This window comes from Triticum aestivum, chromosome 1A (genome assembly GCF_018294505.1).
Source record: "Triticum aestivum cultivar Chinese Spring chromosome 1A, IWGSC CS RefSeq v2.1, whole genome shotgun sequence".
NCBI lineage: Eukaryota > Viridiplantae > Streptophyta > Magnoliopsida > Poales > Poaceae > Triticum > Triticum aestivum.
This window is the reverse complement of record NC_057794.1, coordinates 534,448,151-534,460,708: the sequence shown is the minus strand read 5'-3', so window position 1 is coordinate 534,460,708 and position 12,558 is coordinate 534,448,151. Positions and strand designations below refer to the sequence as shown.

At 45.4% G+C, this 12,558-nt stretch overlaps 1 pseudogene; it reads left to right on the top strand.

The window, feature by feature from the left end:
• Positions 1-533: 533 nt before the first annotated feature.
• On the top strand, positions 534-11,228 carry LOC123179791 (probable LRR receptor-like serine/threonine-protein kinase At1g05700; annotated as a pseudogene).
• Positions 11,229-12,558: the final 1,330 nt, after the last annotated feature.

The window sequence follows — 12,558 nt, the reverse complement described above, 5'->3', positions numbered from 1 at the left end:
CACTTGAGGTCATGTTCGTAAGCGATGCGGTACTAGAGCAACTCCAACGATGGAAGAGAGCAAGCTCGTCTATGCGCGAGTGCCTGGATTTCTGCTACTGAATTCAAAATGCGGGCCTGTAGTATCGTTGGTTACAACCAGTACCGTATTGATGTGTACCACTACAATACGTGCTCTAACTATGTTTGACTATGGTACAACCACGTTCAAATCTCCGCACCATTGGACCGTAGCGAGCTATCCGGTAGAAACCGGTTCCGCTAGAATTTCTTTTCGCTCTCGGCAACACACCGTGCAAACTTCCTCTTGCGTCGTCAGGCGTACGTGGTCAATCATGGTGGTGTTGACGTGATCAACTGATCATTATTAAGCTCCCTCGCTCGCTCGCTAGTGGACCGAGTTGGCTTTGTTAGTCGTCTATCTAGGATTCTAGATCTTCTTAGTTTACGTCTGGGCATATACACTGAAGCATTGGACGCCTAAAGTCAAATGCAAATGCATGTTACGCTCCACTAACTGCCCTTGCATGTGCAATGGAGCAATCACCGGCGGCAAGTCGTCCATGGCTGCTGCTTCTCTGCCTCGCCGTCGCCGCCACCGGCGGCGTACTCCAGGCTCGCGCCCAGCTTGACAGCAAAGGTATGCTCAAAACTTCAGCACCCTTTACTATGGCCGCACGCACGCGCCATTAACGGCTGCATGTAATGTACGTATTGCAGGTTTCATAAGCGTAGACTGCGGACTACCGGGGAAGGCGAGCTACGTGGACGGCGGCACCAAGCTATCATACGTCTCCGACGCCGGGTTCATCGATGATACCGCCGGCGCCAACCACAACATCTCGGGCCAGTACATTCGACCGCAGCTCTCGCGGCGCTACCACGACGTGCGCAGCTTCCCTGATGGCACGCGCAGCTGCTACACACTCCGGTCCCTCGTGTCCGGTCGCAAGTACCTCGTCCGCGCGGCCTTCATGTACGGCGACTACGACGGCCTCGGCAGGCTGCCGGTCTTCGACCTCCACCTCGGCGTCAACTACTGGCACACCGTCAACGTCTCGACGCCCGGAATCAAAGTGACGGCGGAGGCCATCGTGGTCGTTCCGGACAACTTCGTGCAGGTCTGCCTGGTGAACACCGGCGCCGGAACGCCGTTTGTCTCCACGCTAGAGCTGAGCTAGGCCGCTGAAGATGAAGTTCTACCCGCAGGCGAACCTGACGCAGGGCCTCGTCCTCGACGTCAGGCTCAACGCCGGCCCGACAGGTGCGACCGACATCGTCAGGTGAGCAAAAAATCTTGATCTGCTTAATTTCCTCTCCAAAGTATACCAATCAGTCACAAGCGTGGTTGAACACTTGACCATCAGGTACCCAGAAGATCCGCATGACCGAGTATGGCTCCCTTGGGTCACTGCGAGAGAGTGGAAAGAAATATCGACGACGAAGCAGGTGGACAGCGCCGACGACGACTACGAGGTGCCGTCGGCGGTAATGCAGACGGCGTTCATACCGCTCAATGCCTCCATGAACCTCGAGTTCACGTGGGACCTCGATCCTCGACCTCACGATCCTTCGCCGGGATACTTCATGATCATGCATTTCTCCGAGCTGCAGCTCCTTCCAAGCGACGCCCTGCGCCAGTTTGACATCAACATCAACGGCGTGAGGTTGTCCGAAGACATTAGGCTATTCTACCTTGGTGTCGTGGAATTGTCACGGCAGATGTCATTAGTGTCAGGACTTAGTCGCGAGGCCAACGCATCTATGTGATAGCTTGAGAGGGGTTGAGCGGGACGAGAGACGCGATGTTTTACCCAGGTTCGGCCCCTCATGGTGAAGGTAAAAGTCTACATCCTGCTTTATTGATATTGATAATGATGATCACGGTTACAAGAGTGCTCTATCTTGAGAGCTATTGTCTAAACCTAACTTGTCCAACTTGTGAAACTTGTGAATCTTATCCCCTTTTGGAGAGCCCTGCCCCTCCTTATATATGTTGGAGGGGCGGGTTACATGTGTAGTCCTATTAGGATTAGGACTAGTCTATCTCTAATACAAACCGGATACAAGTTCTGATCTTAACTCCTTGTAAGGTAAATATTCCTCATGCCTTTCCTCTTGAACCGGCCCACCATTAAACGTGAACCGGCCTTCTGGGTCTTGGGCCTTGTCATCCGTCTGTCCCGCACGCCGGATCACTAGTGAGTCATAATGACCAGGTGGGTTGCTTGTAAACCGCCAGGTCAGGGCGGGTCGCCAGTAACTCGCCAAGTGTCAGCGGGGTCTTCAGATAATCCGTCAAGTCCGGCCGGGTTAACTTCCGGCCGGTTTACACTGCGGGGTATATCCCCGACATTAGCCCCCAAGTTTAGTTTGGATTTATTCATGGTAAACTTATGCTGCAAAATAAACACAAGAACAAATTTGACAGGTTATGCTCCGGGTTAAGAATTTTTGTAAACCGATACCTAATCATCCTTAAGTCCTTGTTATTTCCTCCTTCTGGGAAATCCGGGTCAACAGACCAGCTTCATAATCAATTTGCCGACATTGGTTTGTCACAGAGAAATATTGTGAAGAATAACTCCTTTGACTCAGCCCCCAAAGCGCCGGTTTAAGAAATATGGGTCTTGAAATACTTATCTGACATTCAGCCGGTTTGAAGATGTAAAACTTGCCGGTTTAATATTACCAAAATGGCCGGTTTATAAATATTGATGGCGTCGGGTCATAATTGTTGTCGACTCCGGGTCATGTAATTGATCTTCCTGATTTTCTCAAAACTGATAAAATGAAGATGTTCCTCCTTTATATGCATAATACCTGTAGCCCCCAAGTCTTAAGAGGAGAACATAGTGATAACTTAAGACTTGCTCCAATAAGTGTTTCAACCTTGAAGAAATCCGATAGTTCATCTCAATCATATAAACTGAATACTTCATATATGTAGCCCCCAAGTGCCAGGTTGTCATGCTTGCAGCAACTTGGGACTTGTAATTTGCTTATAAAAACTTCAATCAGTGTAACCCCCAAGGGCCGGGTCATTATGCAATAATGAGCAGGCACTTTATAAATATAAGCATGTAGATTTTAGTAGTGATGTGTAGTCCCCAAGGGCCGGCTTTAGTAAGATAATACTTGAATCGGGACTTGATATATATTTCAATGAAAATAACATCTTATAATGTAGCTTCCATCGTAGGGCTTGAACCCACGTCCACAAGGTTAAGAACTTTGTGCTTTACCAACTGAGCAGTGGATCCTTCAATATTTGTGGATGAAAACTTGTGTACCTTGAATTATTGACAGGAGCAATTGATAGCCCCCAAGGGCCGGCTCATTATAATATGATGAGTCGGGTCTTCAATAAGACTAGTAAAAATGACTTTGCATTAGGCCCCAAGTGTCATGGTGCATGCTTGCAGCGACATGAGACTTGCATGTAATCTTAATTTGAATAATGTAGCCCCCAAGTGCCGGGTTGTAAGCCTGCAACGATTCGGGACTATTCCTTTCATTGTAGAATAAATCATATCCTTTGATAAAATAATAGCCATTGCGCTAAAGCGACTTTGAAAAATCGATAATACCGGTTATTAATAACCATAAAAATCCAGCCATGTTGGCTATTCAAGATAATATAATTCGGTGAAAACCTTATTCATTCAATATCATAATGAAAATTCAGCCAAGTTTGGCTATTTGAATAATATAACCCAATGATTTATAAGCGCATGATTCCAATGGCGCAATCGAAATATATATATATACTGGCGACTTATAGTCCAAAGCTAGGCTGGTTTAACAAACCTGTTTCTGCATACAACAAGTTTAAAGTGTCCTGGCGGTTTACCGCCGGACGGGTCATAATGCCCAACATATAACCCGGGTTTATAACCAAGGCTGCACTTAAGAATAATCAAATATGAAATATATCATACCTGTGACATTGAATCACATTGTTGTCTTTACCAACTTTTTGTAGTAAGGGTGATAACCCAAATCTTGAGTACTGATAACTCCTTCCATATTGTGTCGGTTTATGATAAAACCGTGCCGGGCTGTGATAAACACCAGTTTACTCCATAATAGGATGGTATCAGGAAATCAAACCGGGCAGATAGTCTTCGGATTAAGATTTGACCGTGTTCTGTCAATTTGTAATTGACAGTTTGGGCAGGTTTAAAACTTTGTCGGTTTAAAAACGCAACAAAAATAAAAGAAACAGTTATCAAGGAAAATATTGAAGCAAAGGCAATGATAAAACCATTTGCAAAAAGAGGCTTATTTGAGCTGATCAGATGGCGTTACCATGGTCGGACATGACCAAGCTCCCGATAGATGTAGCTATGGTTCAAGTCAGCCAGGTCCCCAAATAAAACCGTGGCATTTATGCCGATCAAGTGGCATGGCAATGGTTCGGGTTCGACCAAGCCCCCAAGTGATTCTGTGGCCTTAGGCCGATCAAGAGGCATGACTGGTTCAGACGTGACCAAGTCCCCAAGTGATCTGATGGCTCTCGCCTATCAAGAGGTGTTGCATTGGTTCGGACACGACCAAGCCCTCAAGTGATATAACATGATGCTTTTGAAAAGCTAACTCAAGGGGTAAACTGGAGGCCGCTTTAGAACAACTCCGTGTAACCACACATGATGTAAAAAAACAGAGACCCCGCTTTATGAAGCAGAAGCCCCCATGTGATGAATAATATGTCAGGCCAGTAAGGCGGGATACCCATGCTTGAACCGCGCATCATGGCAGCAGGTCCTCTTTGGCAATTTTTAACTTTTTTGCAAGAGATAAATTCTTCCTGAACCGGGATCTTGAACCGGATATTGAAAGCTTCAAAGCTTTGTGGGAGACATCTTTCCCTTGAACCGGATTTTAAACCGAAATCTTCATTTTTAGCCGGAAATTTTCTGACGGCCTTTAAACTCGAACTTGCGAGAAGTTAATTCCTTTTTGAACCGAAAATTCTTAAACCGGATTTGAGAGCTTCAGAGCTTTGTCGGAGAACAAATTTCCCTTGTACTGGATTGTAAACCGGATATTTGAGAGCTGCAGTCAGACTGACTTCCCTTGAGCCGGATTTTAAACCGGAATCTTTTCTGGATCCTCTTCGTTGAGCCGGGATTTTGTAACTGTCATATACTTTCTAAACCGGAAATTTTCTGACGGCCTTTAAACTTTCATCAATATAACAGTAGCCTCCGGGACCGGGTTATCTTTTCCTCCATCGTCCTGGGGTTCTTAAATTTGCTGAAACTGGCAAGATTCACTGAGTCATGTCATCGTAGCCCCCGAGTCTCAAAGGTGACTCGAGGAGTTGGCTTGAGACTCTCCATATTTGACCGTGATATAAACCGGCATAACTTGTATATCATTGGCGTTGATAGAACGATGTGAATCCATAGAAGGTTGAGGTGACTGCGGCGGGTTGCAAATGATCCCATATGAGCCGTGTCAGCAACTCGGCCAATGGTTTCTTCCAACCGGCGATTTGAAGTTAATCAAAACTGTAGTAGCAGCGACTTGTGCGCCTGCCCATTGAACCATCCAGTGCAAACGGCGGTTTGATGATAATCTGTCTCCAATTTGAAAGAAAACCGGGCTACCCAAGCTGTGACTTGCTCATACCCAATAAACAGCTCATGCAGAAAGGTGCAGCCCGATATGTTGATGTAGACCAGGTCACGAGAGACGGACGACAAAAGCGACCGCAACATCAGAGGCAGCTCGGATAGATGAATCGGCCGCGGCACTGTAAACCGGTGCGGACGGGGAAGATCGGCACCGGTGTCATAAACCGGCACGGACGGGTGAGTTAATCGCAGGCGTGGTCCCGGCAAGCTGATGTAAACCCACGGTATAGACCACGTTTACAATGAATAATTATCCTGTATATCAAAAAGTACAGCCCAAAGTAATTGTTCTTTTGACAAAAAACAATAAGTTTCATAAATGGATTTAGATAGATGTCACCTGATACGTTAGGCCGGAATTTATCCGCCGCTATGAAGCTAAAATCAACTACGGATAAGTCACCCGCAGGAGCAAACGGATGAACCGGCCGCGGCGTTTGTAAGCCGGTGCGAACGGGCGAGTTGGCCGTGGCGTGGTAAGCCGGTGCGGACGGACGAGTTGGCCCCGACGCTGATGAAGCGGGGGACGGCGACTTGCCTATGTAGCCGTCCAGCAGCATGGCACGGACCAACCCTCGTAATATTATGCAGTGCCGGTAGGCTGGCTTGTCGCAGGTACCACGAGGCACATAGTACGCCGCGCTCCCGTCAGTCTCCATGATTTGATTGATGTGACTCTGAATCACTGATCCGTTTTGCAGCAGCACACTGTTCTTGGACCGCGGCGGCACCCAGGGGTCAATGATAGTGGGGTCAACGGAAGCAGAGGCGACCCAGTGCGCGCCGGTTCAATGCACAGCAGTGGCGACAGTAGGGCCCTGGCCGGCTTACAGCGAAGGTGAGACCGCTCACGACGAGGACGATTTGATGCAGCGGACAGACTTTGACAGCGGTGTCTCTCTGAACAGTAATGGTGGATATGCATGGTACTCTCGAGCCGCTGCTGAGCTTGCTTCATTCGTATATACAAGAAAAAACGTGGCCGCAATGGCAGAGGCAACACGGCCGCTGAGGTGGCAAATCCGGCTCCCTTGACAGCTCTTGCTTTCCATATTTCTATCTTTCTCAATCCGTGTGTGTCAGGCAATTGTACGAGAGAATAAAACAGATCCAATAGTATCAATAATACTAATCTGATCTTCATTACGTACTAGTGAAAGTACTTCTAGAGTTGATTTGTCCTCCACGCTCAAAATAGCAGGAGCAACAGTTGATTCCCTCGGGACTTGTAGCTTGAGATCTACGTGGAGCAGCAATATTCCGGCCGATTGGACTGCTTCTTGTCGATATAGTAGCAATCGGACCCGGCCACTGATCCTGCAGCGGAAACTGCTAATAGCTTCGGTTAACTGTAGTAGTATTTTGGCTTCGGCAGAAAAAATCTCCTTTCGATCTCGGCGAGTTATGGTAGTTGCACTGATGCAACCCTAATTTCCTCTAGGTCTTAAATATTGAATACGCCGTTTTGACCAATTGACAGGTCTTGACGGATTGGTACTGCTGCCTCCGTTTAGACCATAAGTCGTACGGATATGATCTGCGGTGAAAAAACTCCTTCGCCTCAGGAACATGCTCCAAAATTTGATCTGGCGTCGGATCGTCGCATCACAAGCACATGCCGTGCCGCGCCATGCAACCCTAACTTTTGATGTAAATCTTTTCCAAACCGGCTCTTCTTCATCGAAAAAATTGCGAACTTCTCGATCCATGAGAAAGATCCCTCCAAGAACTCAACATCACCGTGCGCAGGCCCCATGGTGGGCGCCAACTGTTGTGGAATTGTCACGGCAGATGTCCTTAGTGTCAGGACTTAGTCGCGAGGCCAACGCATCTATGTTATAGCTTGAGAGGGGTTGAGCGGGACGAGAGACGCGATGTTTTACCCAGGTTCGGCCCCTCACGGTGGAGGTAAAAGCCTACATCCTGCTTCATTGATATTGATGATGATGATCACGGTTACAAGAGTGCTCTATTTTGAGAGCTATTGTCTAAACCTAACTTGTCCAACTTGTGGAACTTGTGAATCTTGTCCCCTTTTGGAGAGCCCTGCCCCTCCTTATATATGTTGGAGGGGCGGGTTACATGTGTAGTCCTATTAGGATTAGGACTAGTCTATCTCTAATACAAACCGGATACAAGTCCTGGTCTTAACTCCTTGTAAGGTAAATATTCTTCATGCCTTTCCTCTTGAACCGGCCCACCATTAAACGTGAACCGGCCTTCTGGGTCTTGGGCCTTGTCATCCGTCCGTCCCGCACGCCGGATCACCAGTGAGTCATAATGACCAGGTGGGTTGCTTGTAAACCGCCAGGTCAGGGCGGGTCGCCAGTAACTCGCCAAGTGTCAGCGGGGTCTTCAGATAATCCGCCAAGTCCGGCCGGGTTAACTTTCAGCCGGTTTACACCGCGGGGTATATCCCCGACACTTGGGGTCGGTGTCATCTACAATGAAAAGCCCTATCGGGACAGTAACTACAACATCTCCATCAACGCCACCGCCAACTCGACATTGCTGCCAATCCTCAACGCCCTCGAGTTGTTCTCCATCATGTCGATGACAAACTTTGGCACGGACTCCGGGGACGGTACGTACATATGCAAACAAATGACACAAGCATATGAGTTAGCTGATGCTTTCCTCCTTGCCAAATTGGAATGCATACGGTTTTTTATATAGAAAACAACATTTAAATCAAATGGTATTGTAAATGTTGATATGTTTTATTAACTTGGTCCACGTCTACAAAGTTTCACACTGAAAAAATTATATGCACTATAGAGCAAGGATGGAGTGTTTATTAAGCTGTTAATAATTTGGGGTTAAGTCGCTTGTGCTACTAAAAGAATGGGTGTGGTTAACTGTAGTATCTGCCATCACGACGATCAAGGCGAAGTATCATGTGCTGAAAAACTGGATGGGTGACCCGTGCTCTCCCAAGATTATGACCTGGGAAAAGTTGATGTGCAGCTACGACATTGTCACCCGTCCAAGGATCAGAAGCGTGTCAGTTTTTCAGATCTATACATTATATTGACCTATCACTTATGTTCATATATACGAGAAAAGCATGAATTATCGCATGTCAAGGTTATTATATGCAGTCAAATTGATCCAATTGATATTTGCTCTCTGTAGAAACCTGTCTTCCAGTGGTCTGAATGGTGACATATCATCGTCTTTCGCGAATCTAAAGGCTCTCCAGTACTTGTATGTTCAGAGTTTGGGTCTCTTTGGCCTTCGTTTGTAGTTTAAAGAGATGAAATACGGTAAAAGGAATATTGATACAAGTCCATATCTTGCACTCTGCTTGTAGGGATCTGTCAAACAACAATTTGACAGGCACAATTCCAGATACTCTTTCGCAATTACCTTTGTTGAAGATTTTGTAAGTCTGGCAACTACTGTTCAATTGTGCTTTTTTTCCTTACATTACTCCCACTCTTGCAAATTATATTTTTTTCGTTCAGAGATTTGTCAGGAAATAAGCTCAGTGGCTCGATTCCCTTTGGATATCTCAAAAGAATTCAAGATGGCTCCCTAAATCTAAGGTTGTTAATTTACCCATAAATTATCCCGATTCTTCTTGCATGATACTTGATGAATTTCATTGATTAAATTTTTAATATTGTTTAGTAGATATGGCAACAACTCAAACCTTTGCACCAATGCCAATTCATGTCGACCTGCTAAAATGAAGAGCAAGCTGCCCATATACATTGGTGCCCCTGCAGTCGTCATTGTGGTGATAGTATCAGTGGCACTAACACTCTTTTGCTTGTTGAGACGAAAAAATCCAGGTGAGACTTTGGCATATGAGCCAATCAATTATTGGTATATGTTTCCACATCAAATAGTACTAATGTTAATCATTAAATTCCCCACATACAAAAAGGATTAATGAAAAACTCCGTAAAGCCACAAAATGAAACGAGAAACGATGGGGACACATCACTTGGACTTGAGACTCGTCAATTCACGTACAATGAACTTGAGAGGATAATGAACAACCTTCAACAAGTGTTGGGAAAGGGAGGATTCGGTTATGTCTATGATGGCTTCCTGGAGGATGGCACTCAGGTGGCGGTAAAGATACGGTCTGAGTCTTCCAACCAAGGTGACAAGGAATTCCTAGCAAAGGTACAATTTATTATCTCACTGCACTTGCATTCCTCCTTGTCGTTTAATTCACTTATATTTCGAAGTCCTTATATTGCTTTAAATGTAAAATATAAAATATCAAGGTACATTTAACATAGTTTACTTTGTTTAAAAAATTTAAGTTTCTTGACATAGATTTTTACTATAAAACGATATCTATGAACTCATGTCTTCATCCCTACTTGTTCAGGTTCAAATTTTAACCCGGATTCATCACAAGAACCTTGTCTCCTTGATTGGTTTCTGCAAGGATGGGGAGCACATGGCACTTGTTTACGAGTTCATGTCAGAGGGAACTCTGCAAGATCACATTGTAGGTACGCAAGTTGTTTAACAAAATATATTCAGCTGCTAGAAGGTGACTGGTGTAGCGTAAAGCACTGTGAGCTGATAGAGTGTACATGTTGTTTATCTATTGAATCGTCTGAATAACTGATTGGTCACAATGTCGGCCTGTATGTAGGAGGAGACCGTAACGCAAGATGCTTAACCTGGAGACAGAGACTTAAAATTGCAGTTGAATCCGCACAAGGCAAACACTTATATTGCACCTTTTGTTTCTTTATCAAAAAAAAGCACTTAAATGCATAGTCGGCAACTACATTTGCCAAATGATTGTTTTTTTAATCCTCAGTGTTCATATACAGGACTGGAGTACCTACATAAGGGGTGCAATCCACCTTTGATTCACAGGGATGTGAAGGCCACGAACATCTTATTGAACACGAGGTTGGAGGCCAAGATCGCTGATTTTGGATTATCGAAAGCTTTCAATCGCGACAATGAAAGCCAGGTGTCCACAAATGTGATCATTGGCACACGCGGATATATGGATCCAGAGTAAGCCAACTCCTTCCACCATGCTCCAAAATCTTTCTATAGCGTTCCGTGCTCTGAGTATTTGGTGGAGCTGAAACATTTGCTTAGGTACCAGACAACAGGGAGGCCGACAACCAAGAGTGATGTGTATAGCTTTGGCGTCGTGCTATTGGTGCTTGTCACGGGAAAGCCACCCACCTTGCATAACCCACGAATCATCGACATCATTGAGTGGGTGCAACAACGGTTATCGAAAGGCAACATCGAAGGCGTGGTGGATGTGCGCATGCACGGTGACCACGACATCAATAGTATGTGGAAGGCCGCTGATATCGCCCTCAAGTGCACTGCACATGCGTCGGTGCGGCGCCCCAACATGACCGATGTTGTGCTGCAACTACAGGAGTGCCTCAAGCTAGAGGAGGACCACATCGGCAGCAACTCCAACAACAACTTCTACACTGGCATCAGCAGTAACGACCTAAGCATGAGAAATGATTCTTACCCTACTAACCAGTCCACGAATGTGAGCCAGAGCAGCACTTCATTTGAAAAAGAACATAATTTTGGGAGGGTGCCAACAATTGACAACGGTCCTGCTGCCCGATAAGCAAGACTTTGTTGATCATGTACCGACGCCAACTGGTTATCTATGTTGGAGTTGCCGTGTGAAATCATTGTAATCATTTTCTTTGTGGTATCTCCGTGTTTATTGATGTTATGTGACCAAGTTTTCCACTAAAAATTGTATATTAAACCAGTAACTTATTGAATTGCTAAATCTAATTATAGACTTTCCTGAAATCAAAGTCAAAAAATACAAATTGTGATCTTGATTGTGTGTTGATCGAATTTCTTCTTGTAGATATACTATTAACTTAACCCCTTGTTTCGATATCTCGCAGTTGGATAACCACCGGATAAGAGCTAGCTTTATTAAGCGAAGCTTTTTCTGCCAATATGGTGATCTTCTTCTCCTTCTCCTTCTCCACAGACAAAGCTAATTTACATATCTTCACCAACTCATTTCTAAGAACAGTTTCAACTCTCTCAACGGAACATTCTAAATTATCAGTAACATCTCAACCAAAAGAATACATGTATATTGGCATTGTAAATTTTGATTGCTGTATATACAAGAGCACAAGCTCACCGGACAAGAAATTGCCACCTTGCAATAACCAACAAAGAGCAAATTACATGTAGCAGGTAATCAACGACAGAGTTGACGAGGGATCGACTCGGGACTCCGGAGTAAACAGTTACCCCGTAAGAGCTGATTAAAGGGCGCCCAATTGAGTAAATTGGCGTCCTAGCCGGCCGGATTGCCTCTACTTGTTGTGTGTCTCAAGCATGGTCCCAAATCAATTGCATGTGTGCCTCAAGTCTCAACTGCATAGCGTGTCTCGCAAACCAGCCTGTGGTTGAATGGTTAGGAGGACAGTGGTATCGCCAATCCATCAGGGTTCAAGTCTTAGATTTGTCATTGATGCTCACGTTATTTACGGATTTATTTCAGGCTTCTGAGGTGTTCATAAGTATAGGGTGTCCATGTGTGCATTCATAGGGATGAGTGTATACTTACGTATATGAGCGACTTTGATTGTACTGTGTTAAAAAAACTACATAGCGTGTCTCAGCTACATAGCGTTTGTCAAGTGCATCGTTTACTTCAATTTTCTACTACACAATAAACGAACACAAACGTGCTGACAAACCAACCCTGCATCAAGTCAGTCGTCTACTAAGGCTAAGGCCGCACTAATAATGGTACTAGCTTGCAACCAGCGGCAGCGCGAGACAGTTGACAAACTATACAGCTCTCGATCAAGTCAACTGCACTCTCTAGTCGTCGCCAAACTAGAAGATAATTTTGAGGCTAAGTGGCCATGTGATGTGTCTATTATACCACTGGCAAGCGTGTGAACCTAAGCTTAAGG